Here is a 10043-nt window from a genome sequence, read left to right as displayed (position 1 = left end):
GCCTCATCATTTGCTATTTATTTTTTCCAAAAATTATTTTTAAGTACAAAAGTATCTATTTAATCAGAGAAACAGCAAAAAAATCCAAGATTCAACTACTAGCTAGGAAATGTCATGCCCGCCGTTTTGACCGCATTTTGAAACGGGCATAAAAAATTCAATAAAAAATAAGAAATGGAAAACCTTCGTATTGTGTCATTATATGTGACCAAGTTACCAGGAAAAACCATAAACTTGTAATATGGCAATTCTTTTAAAAAAGTATTCTTAGAAAACGAGCTATCATGTGTGAAGATTCATGGTTTTCAAGCCAAATGATCAATCTTATGGCCACATTCATGGCATAGTTTGTTCAAATAATCTCAGATTGTGCACAAGGATGCATATTGGAATGGCAAACAATGTTGCATAGGGGACTTTTCATTCTCTTTCGACGAAAAAATCATTTTTCATTTTTCGAGTGCCCCAAATGAGGTTTTTTTTTGAAGGACCTACCAAATAATTGTTGCAAAATTGGACCAAATTATTTTTATAAAATACTAGGCCATATTTATTGCACAATTGACCAAATGGTTTGGTTTCAAAAGTTTTGATCCACCTCTAGTGAAAAAGACAAATTCCTGCCGATTCAGGAGGAAGCAGGTCAAATTTGAACTGCGGCTGCCTCATAGTTTGCTCTTTATTTTCTCCAAAAATCATTTCTAGGTACATAAGTATCTATTTAATCAGAGAAACATCAAAAGTTTTCAAAAATTCAACCACTAGCTAGGAACGGTCATTCCCGCCGTTTTGACCGCATTTTGAAACGGGCATAAAAAATTCAAAAAAAATCAAAAAATTGGGAAACCTTCACATTGTTTCATTATATGTGGCCAAGTTCTCAGGAAAAATAACAGACTTGTAATACGGCAATTGTTTTTAAAAAGTGTTCTCATAAACGAGCTATCATGTGTGGAGATCAATGGCTTTCAAGCCAAATGATCAATCTTATGGCCACATTCATGACATAGTTTGTTTAAATGATCTCATTGTGTGCACAAGGGTGCATATTGGAATGGCAAACAATGTTGCCTAAGTAAGTTTTCATTTTCTTTGGATGAAAAAACCATTTTCCATTTTTCGAGTGCCCAAAAGGAGGTTTTTTTGTGAAGGACCTCCCAAATAATTGTTGCAAAATTGGACCAAATCAATTTTCTAAAATACTAGGACATATTTAATGCACAATTGACAAAAATGTTTGGGTGTAGAAAGTTTTGATCCACCTCTCGTGAAAAAGACAAATTTCTGCCGATTCAGATGGAAGCGGGTCAAATTTGAACTGTAGCTGCCTTGTAGTTTGCTCTTTATTTTTTCCAAAAATCATTTCTAGGTACATAAGTATCTATTTAATCAGAGAAACACCAAAAAAATTCCAAGATTCAACCAGTCATTCCCGCCGTTTTGACCGCATTTTGAAACGGGCATAAAAAATTCAAAAAAAATCAAAAAATTTGAGAAACCTTCGCATTGTGTCATTATATGTGGCAAAGTTCCTAGGAAAAATAAAAAACTTGTAATACGGCAATTATTTTAAAAAAATGTTCTCAGAAACAAGATATCACGTGTGGAGATCAATGACTTTCAAGCCAAATGATCAATCATTTTTCCACATTCATGGCATAGTTTGTTCAAATGATCTCATATTATGCACCGGGGTGCATATTGGAATGGCAAACAATGTTGCCTGAGGAAGTTTTCATTTTCTTTGGATGAAAAAACCATTTTCCATTTTTCGAGTGCCCAAAAGGAGTTTTTTTTGTGAAGGACCTCCTAAATAATTGTTGTAAACTTGGACCAAATCAATTTTATAAAATATTAGGACATATTTAATGCACGATTGACAAAATGGTTGGGTGTAGAAAGTTTTGATCCACCTCTCGTGAAAAAGACAAATTTCCGCCGATTCAGTTGGAAGTGGGTCAAATTTGAACTGCACCTGCCTCATAGTTTGCTATTTATTTTTTCCAAAAATCATTTCTAGTTACATAAGTACCTGTTTAATCATAAATACATGGTTTGGTGGCGATACATCGAGGTTTGGGCGGTGGCCGAGGGCCCCAACTCTAGAGCGTGTAAACTCGCATGCCCGCCGCGTGGTCACCGCGTGACCATGGCGTTGCCATGTGTTCTAGGCGGCCTAGGCATGTCTAGTGGGTTGGGCACTCCCCAGGTAGGTGCTAGGAAAAAATTTACAACATAAGATTCTCACGAGGAGACCGATCAATGCTCAAACATGAATTAACAGCCAAGTGTTTGATTAGCGGTACGAGAAATTTACATGGCTAATGGGCATGAGTTTTGGCTGAGGGCGATCAGTAACTAATAAGACCGTCTTCACAAATTTTCAGCTCAAAAGGAGGAGCCTAGGTGGTACTTGATTTGTAAAGTACCACACTGGACATAAATACGAATGTTGAAGCTGGCCTCAAAATAATGAATGGATTGAGTTGGCATTTGGTGGAGCATGTTTATTTGGGCATAGGAAAGCACTGTAGAAAATGGATACTATTTGGACATGCCAAAGTGGTACTTCCTTCACAAAGTGTTGTTCTGAATAGAATAGGAAAATGAGTACCGTTGAATTATTTTTGAACTAGGCAAGGAAGTTTTTTTACATATTTGACGAAGATATGACACAAAGAATTTATGAGATTTTTTTGGGAATTTTGGGAATCACAGAAATATAGGTTGCTTCACAACCTAGGGCAAAAATTGCCACATGGACATGACACATAGGCAAAACTGATGAGGTGGCGCCTAGTCATAGCAACCCACCACAATTTACAAGGTTATGACCATCTATATTGGTCGTGATCAGCTAGAAATAAGGCAGCAGACCAGTGCTATCTGCTTTATGACCATTTCATGTAAGAAAATTACGACCTTTCTGACCAAATTGGTCGTTATAGTTTAGGGTTTGGAGCCCCCCGAACAGCTTTTGACCAATTGGTCTAAAATGGTCATAGATCTATGACCAATTCTTCCAGGTTCACTGACAGAAGGTCACTAGTTGACATATTTCTTGTAGTGGCAGTCCCAGATTTAATAGCATCCCCATCAGCTTCTGAGTTACTTGGGTGGATGAATTTCTTGGTGTTTTCAATTGCTGATGATATCAAGCTAAATTGCATTCCCAGAGTCATGTTTGTGGTTTTCCTATTTATGCTTTGTAGGTTCGATTAGTTCTTCTTAGGAAGTGTCTAATATATTATTAACTAGTAAGCTTGCACGTGCAATGCACGTATCGACTAACACTCTTTTCAATGATACACCTACTACAACTCACACGCACTTAAAGATCAAGCAGCACACTCACCAAGCTTGAAAATAATAGCCACCATATGTGGCTCGCTGTAATCATGTCATTTGGCCTTGATAACCCACAAGTACAGGGGATCGCAACAATTTTCGAGGGTAGAGTATTCAACCCAAATTTATTGATTTGACACAAGTGGAGTCAAAGAATATTCTCAAGTATTAGCAGCTGAGTTGTCAATTCAACCACACCTGGAAACTTAATATCTGCAGCAAAGTGTTTAGTAGCAAAGTAATATGATAGTGGTGGTAACGGTAACAAAGTAAAGACAACAAAAGTAATGTTTTTGGTATTTTTATAGTGATGATAACAGTAGCAATGGAAAAGTAAATAAGCGTAAACCAGTATATGGAAAACTCGCAGGCACCGGATTAGCGATGGATAATTTTGCCGGATGCGGTTCGTCATGTAACAGTTACAACATAGGGTGACACAGAACTAGCTCCAGTTCATCAATGTAATATAGGCATGTATTCCGTATATAGTCATACGTGCTTATGGAAAAGAACTTGCATGACATCTTTTGTCCTACCCTCTCGTGGCAGCGGGGTCCTATTGGAAACTAAGGGATATTAAGGCCTCCTTTTAATAGAGAACCGGAACAAAGCATTAGCACATAGTGAATACATGAACTCCTCAAACTATGGTCATCACCGGGAGTGGTCCCGATTATTGTCACTTCGGGGTTGCCGGATCATAACACATAGTAGGTGACTATAGACTTGCAAGATAGGATCTAGAACACACATATATTCATGAAAACATAATAGGTTCAGATCTGAAATCATGGCACTCGGGCCCTAGTGACAAGCATTAAGCATAGCAAAGTCATAGCAACATCAATCTCAGAGCATAATGGATACTAGGGATCAAACCCTAACAAAACTAACTCGATTACATGATAAATCTCATCCAACCAATCACCGTCCAACAAGCGTATGATGCAATTACTCACGCACGGCGGTGAGCATCATGAAATTGGTGATGGAGGATGGTTGATGATGACCACGGCGACGAATCCCCCTCTCCGGAGCCCCGAACGGACTCCAGATCAGCCCTCCCGAGAGAGATTAGGGCTTGGCGGTGGCTCTGTATCGTAAAACATGATGAAACTTTCTCTCTGATTTTTTTCTCCCCGAAAGCCAATATATGGAGTTGGAGTTGGCGTTGGAGGGCCACCAGGGGGCCCACGAGGTAGGGGGGCGCGCCCAGGGGGAGGGGCGCGCCCCCACCCTCGTGGACAGGGTGTGGGCCCCCTGGTCTTCATCTTTGGCGAGGATTTTTTATTATTTATTCTAAGATATTCCGTGGAGTTTCAGGTCATTCCGAGAACTTTTGTTTTCTGCACATAAAACAACACCATGGCAATTCTGCTGAAAACAGCGTCAGTCCGGGTTAGTTCCATTCAAATCATACAAGTTAGAGTCCAATACAAGGGCAAAAGTGTTTGGAAAAGTAGATACGACGGAGACGTATCAGGCCTACAATGAGAAGTACTGCCCAGAATTAGATCCATGTTTATATGGTCCAATATTGCTCATTGAACAGACTATGAGCAATAAATGTAATATGAATCAATAAAATTTGGTAAACGGAATACACTTGATCAGCTCGATCTACCTAGGTGAACACACAAGAGATGACAACCTCCATGGGCTCTTCTACACTTGATCAGCTCGATCTACCTAGGTGAACACACAAGTAAATAGGGGTCAGTCAACAACATATACCAAATAGCATATCTTGAGAAGAGAGACAGTCGTTCTATATGTCCAGCTTCATTCAGCACTCCAACCTAGGAAACATAACAGAGAGAGTACAAATATTTTGTTGCAACATAGTTCATTATTCCATTATGGACCTACGATAAATGGATTACAATTCCATGATTGGTGCACAAATGATGGTTTACTCCAGTGAAGGGCGCAAACGTGTATTCATATTGGTGAGTGTTGTATGTCGAATCAAAAGATATGACATCGCTGAAATGCCCATAGTTTTTCCTACTTGATGCATCTGTCCAGAATAAACGAATCAATGTACCGATCTCGTCAACTTCATATTCAAAGAAAAAAGCAGGGTTCAGAGCCTTCAGTCTACCAAATTGGTCCACCAACATTTGAGCATCACAATTTCTTATTTTATTTTTCAGTCCACCGTAGTGATTCTGTAGGTCTTTCTGGGTGCACCCAACATGCTGAAAACCACCAGCGCCAACATTAAGCAGCCTATAAGCTAAGGCAGTGCCAATGCTAGCTTTCTGGCAATTGTGAAGTGTTCTCTTCACTCTTTCACTAACTTGACGATTGGATCTAATCAAGTGTTGCTGGCTAGGTGGCACAAAAGGATGATTTTGATATTCAGTGAGTGAAGCTATCTTGTATTTTCCATTACTTTCCCGAGTGACATATATATAAGCTTCACATCCACATTTAGTCAATTTAACCTTCCTTCTTTTCTTAAGCCTCAACAACAACCATACCTTTCTCGGGAGAAAGCCTTCTTTTGCACACAGGAAGCGTTTCCATTGAAGCACATTATCTACGACCCTCTGTTGTCCAAGACGTACACCAAATCCGACATTGTGTGCATATGACTTGTAAAATTCCAGCACCGAGCCAATGTCATCAAATATCATCCCTACTTTTAGCTTCAATTCCTCGTCACACTGGGGTTTATACAAAGAACCCTGCAACATTAATTGCAATTTCAGTAACATTACCCTCACATGACAACACCATCTCACTTGTAAAGACTACATGGTATTCAGTTATGACTCATTGTGTCACTGCCAAAAATATAGTTTCAATCAAACTAATTTCAATTACTACTCCCATATGGAATGTCCATTTAATGCGAGTATTACAGGTTGTGACAAGTGTTATAACACAATAGGGTCGTCTAGTTTCTACTGTACATATCTCCGCTGTTTAGTTAGCATATGTTTGCCAACTAAGATTTGACATGGACATGACATATGATAAGTGTATATTTTCCTATCAAACTTGAATGTATTCATGTAGTTTAACATGGACAAAAATAAGAAGTTACATTACATTAAAATACAAAATTGTGTGTACCTCTTGAGAGAATGATTCTTTTTTTCGGTGTACTGGATTCATCAATGAGAAGCATTGGGGAATTAATTTCTGCAAATGACGTTGCATCGCAGAAATCTTGATTTTGAACACTGTTGACCGATTCCATGGCTGCAAACAATTTTTTAGCAACCAACATCACACAAGGGATTAATATAATGTTAGATACATCAGGAGATGACTTTATCGTACCACTATTGTCACCTTATAGTGCTGGTGCACATGCTGCAATTGAGGGCCCTCCTAGGGGAGACATTGCACTGCTACTCTCCATTCCTGGATCCTGAGATGGGAATTGCAAATTTAGACCGGGGATCATCTTTTCCATGTCAAACTTCTGCCACATGGGGAAAAAAAATTCTATTATAGGGAAATGTAATTAGTTACTCAGGTACAAAAAGCTAAACAGAAGGACAAGAAAATATTCATGTGCATACAAATACTGGAGTGAGCACCCAACCAATAACAAATGTAATTAATTATAGTACATATTCCCTTTCTGCATAGAAATTCAAGAGTTTGGGTATGACGTACAATTTTAAATTCAGATCTGTGTTTTTCGATACAATATCAAAACTTCTTTATGAAAAAAAGAGAGCTCCCCCCTCCTATTTCATTTCTGTAAAACCAATGTGTTGCTGCAGAGGAGGGCAAAAAAATCTAAAGAATACAAGTGTTCCAGTTTAACACTAGAGCAAGGGAGGCTAAAGTAACCCCTGTACTGGGCAAGCTAAAAAGGTATCCGACACAGCGCAAAGCAAAAACAGTAGAAATGGAGGCCAACAACTACCATCATTACAAAACCACAACATATCAATTTGTTCCATTTGCTTCAGCTGATTGGAAAGTTGTCTAGCAGCGATCGACCAAGCTGTTGGAATTAACAAACTTGTCCATAGAGAATAGTTGTTTGTTTCCTATTGTAGTCCTAGTGATTAGATTAGGGAAGTAACCGGTTTGAAATAGATTCAGAGTTGTACAAGTCGGCTGCACGGGCGCGTATGTATCCATGCATCAGCATATGTATCTTTGCATGGAGAGAGAGAGAAAAAAAATAGCCACTGTGTCTCATGTGAGTGCGTTTCGGCTTGCCACTAAAGAATCGCCAGAATAGCTAGATTTGCTAGTGTATTGCTTCCTGCTAGAAACCGGTTAGCGTTTATGTACAGTTGGTGCGCTGCTTATGGTAGCAATACACAATACCATAATTATGTCACAACACTAATCAACATGCTGCGTCTGAGTAAAATAAGAATCCAACAAACATAAGCATCACCCCAGAACGGATCTGCTTCTACTGTACTCAAGCTGTTGTTCATTGTTCTTCTGTTGGCAATACACAATACCTAGCAACTAAATGGACAGATTCGACAATAACAAGTAGAAAGAATAAAAAACTATAGAGATGTACTACCAATCTCATAGCTAATAAAAATTAAACATTTATATTTACCTGAAGAATGAAGAACCGTGGTGGGGTGGCCTGTTCGGAGAACCAGAAGCAGCCGGCCGGGAAGGAGGCGAGGATCCACGACCTCCGAGAGCTAGTGCTGAATCACGAGAGGGAGTGGGGGTGGGGGTGGAGGAGGACGGCCGCGAGCTGATCTAGGAGCCTGAGAGTGGGGAGGAGGTAAGGAATCCGATCTAATCTACCTCAAACTGCGCCACCGGCGACGAAACGGTTAGGAGCCATTGGAGAGGAGATCAGCATCTTTGCTGCGCGAGCCCGCCCGGCTTGGCTCAGGATCTGAGCCCCCGCCGCCCCCGCCGCCGAGGAATTTTCGATCCTGTGCCCTCGCTGTGTAAGGATTTGGTAGAGACTAGGAAGGGCAGCGAAAGCAAATTTGCTTGTAGCGCTGGACCTTTTTGCAAATTTTGTGCAAAGATCCCTCCATCCAGACCTGTGCCATAGATCTCTCATACAACGGCCCAACATCATTTCTTCTATTTTTGTACAGCAAGCTCAGATTCTACACAAGTCGTTCCTAGATTAGTACCACCTCGAATATGTTTTAATTTAAATTCAAACTGAAAGCGTAAAATCATGGGAAGAAGCGCATTGTGACGGTGAACCCACGGAATCAATCTGTATGCGTTGCAACGGGAGAAAAAAAGCATATGTCACTAACCCAATAAGCATTGCTTAAGACCCGACACAAACTCATGTCTTCTATTTTAACATGACGCCACACTCGTCTTGCTGTTTATACTATTTTGTCATTTCTTTCCTCGTCAACAGTGGCGAGAATGTTCATCACATGACAATGCGTTTGAATGTGGTGAATTTCAAAGCAACGACGTCGGTCACCGCATAGCCCACATGTCACTGAACCGTACCAAGGTGCTTGTCACGCACCTAGTTCATATAATGTCAGTCATACTTCTTGTGAATTGTATAGTTATTATTCTTAAAAAAATTGTACTGTTAAGTGCTTATTTCATGCATGGATGAAAGACATGTTCGCATTTCTATGTATCAAGTTTTAGAAACAGAAAGATGAAAATTGCCAAGGGTGAGGATCTATGAAAGGACTCGAGCTTCCACCATAATATATATTTCTTAAATAAATTTAAGAAAAAGGACCAGCAGGGGTTATTTTGTTATACTCCAACTTTCTGGGGGAGCTCTTGTTCAATTGTCATGCAGCACACGTGTTCTTTTGGGGTCTTCGATTGGACTGGTACGTGGCTCTCTCCCTCAGCAGATGGATGTGCCCAGGCTCCTTCAGCGGCCATATCAGGCCACCAGCGTCCCGGGGAAGCCAACCTTGCTCGCGCACCTGCCCGCGCTGGACGCATCGTCCAGGCGCCCGTAGCCGCCTTCGTCCGTGCGACCAAAGGAGCAGGAGAGCTCCCACAGTCGCGCAAGTCACCCCCACCGTCGGTCTCCTCCGTCTCCTCTTTTCCTCGCTCTCTCCTTCCCTTTTCCCCTCCCGTCTCTCTCTCTCGTTTTCTCCAGCCCTCGTCGGTCACCTGCCAGACCAGCAGCAGGTCCTTTCGCCTCCCTCCGCCGCCGCTGGGCATCCATGTTGCTTTTTTTAATATTTTCCGTGCCCCGTCCCTTTGACTGCTCGTGAGCTTCACTCCGGGCAATCGATTTGTGATGCATGGCGTCTTTCTTCGTGTCTTTTGTTGGCTTGTTGATTCTGGCAACTCCAAACGTATATAAACTGCTAGGATACGATGTAAAGGGCAGGGTGGGACTAAATATGAAATTGTAGCATAGGCTTTGCTGCAACCATAAGGAGAGGAGGGCAGGTCGTGAAGTTGAACCTTTTTACTGGCCCATAGCAAGTTTTCTGGCCCATCGAAGCTGAAAATACGAAGAAGAGCAAAACTAGGAGAGCCAGGTGGACGGACGAAAAAAGAAGGACGGACGAATTAGTACCACCTCGTTTTTATTACGATTTCGTCTATACAAATTGTAAAAGCGTATTATGACATGAGAAGAAATCGTATTGTAACGGTGAACCCACGGAGTCAATCCGTGCTTTATTATTATAAGGGAAAGAAAATATTATTATTATTATTATATATATATATATATATATATATATATATATATATATATATATATATATATATATATA

The 10043-nt window shown here is 40.5% G+C and overlaps 1 long non-coding RNA gene across 4 annotated transcripts; it reads right to left on the bottom strand.

Annotated features, from left to right (window-relative positions):
- Nucleotides 1–4989: 4989 nt before the first annotated feature.
- On the bottom strand, nt 4990–8302 carry LOC123067041 (uncharacterized). Of its 4 annotated transcripts, none has more exons than XR_006431503.1 (5): nt 7907–8302; nt 6646–6790; nt 6436–6564; nt 5838–6044; nt 4990–5040 (listed from the first exon to the last, which is right to left on the bottom strand). It is a non-coding gene; the product is annotated as an uncharacterized lncRNA (long non-coding RNA). The 4 variants fall into 4 exon arrangements; XR_006431504.1 differs by having other exon boundaries at nt 6658–6790; XR_006431505.1 differs by having other exon boundaries at nt 6646–6736.
- Nucleotides 8303–10043: the final 1741 nt, after the last annotated feature.

This window comes from Triticum aestivum, chromosome 3B, assembly GCF_018294505.1.
Source record: "Triticum aestivum cultivar Chinese Spring chromosome 3B, IWGSC CS RefSeq v2.1, whole genome shotgun sequence".
Classification (NCBI taxonomy): domain Eukaryota; kingdom Viridiplantae; phylum Streptophyta; class Magnoliopsida; order Poales; family Poaceae; genus Triticum; species Triticum aestivum.
The sequence above is the reverse complement of the archived record's forward strand: the minus strand, read 5'-3'. Positions and strand labels throughout refer to the sequence as shown.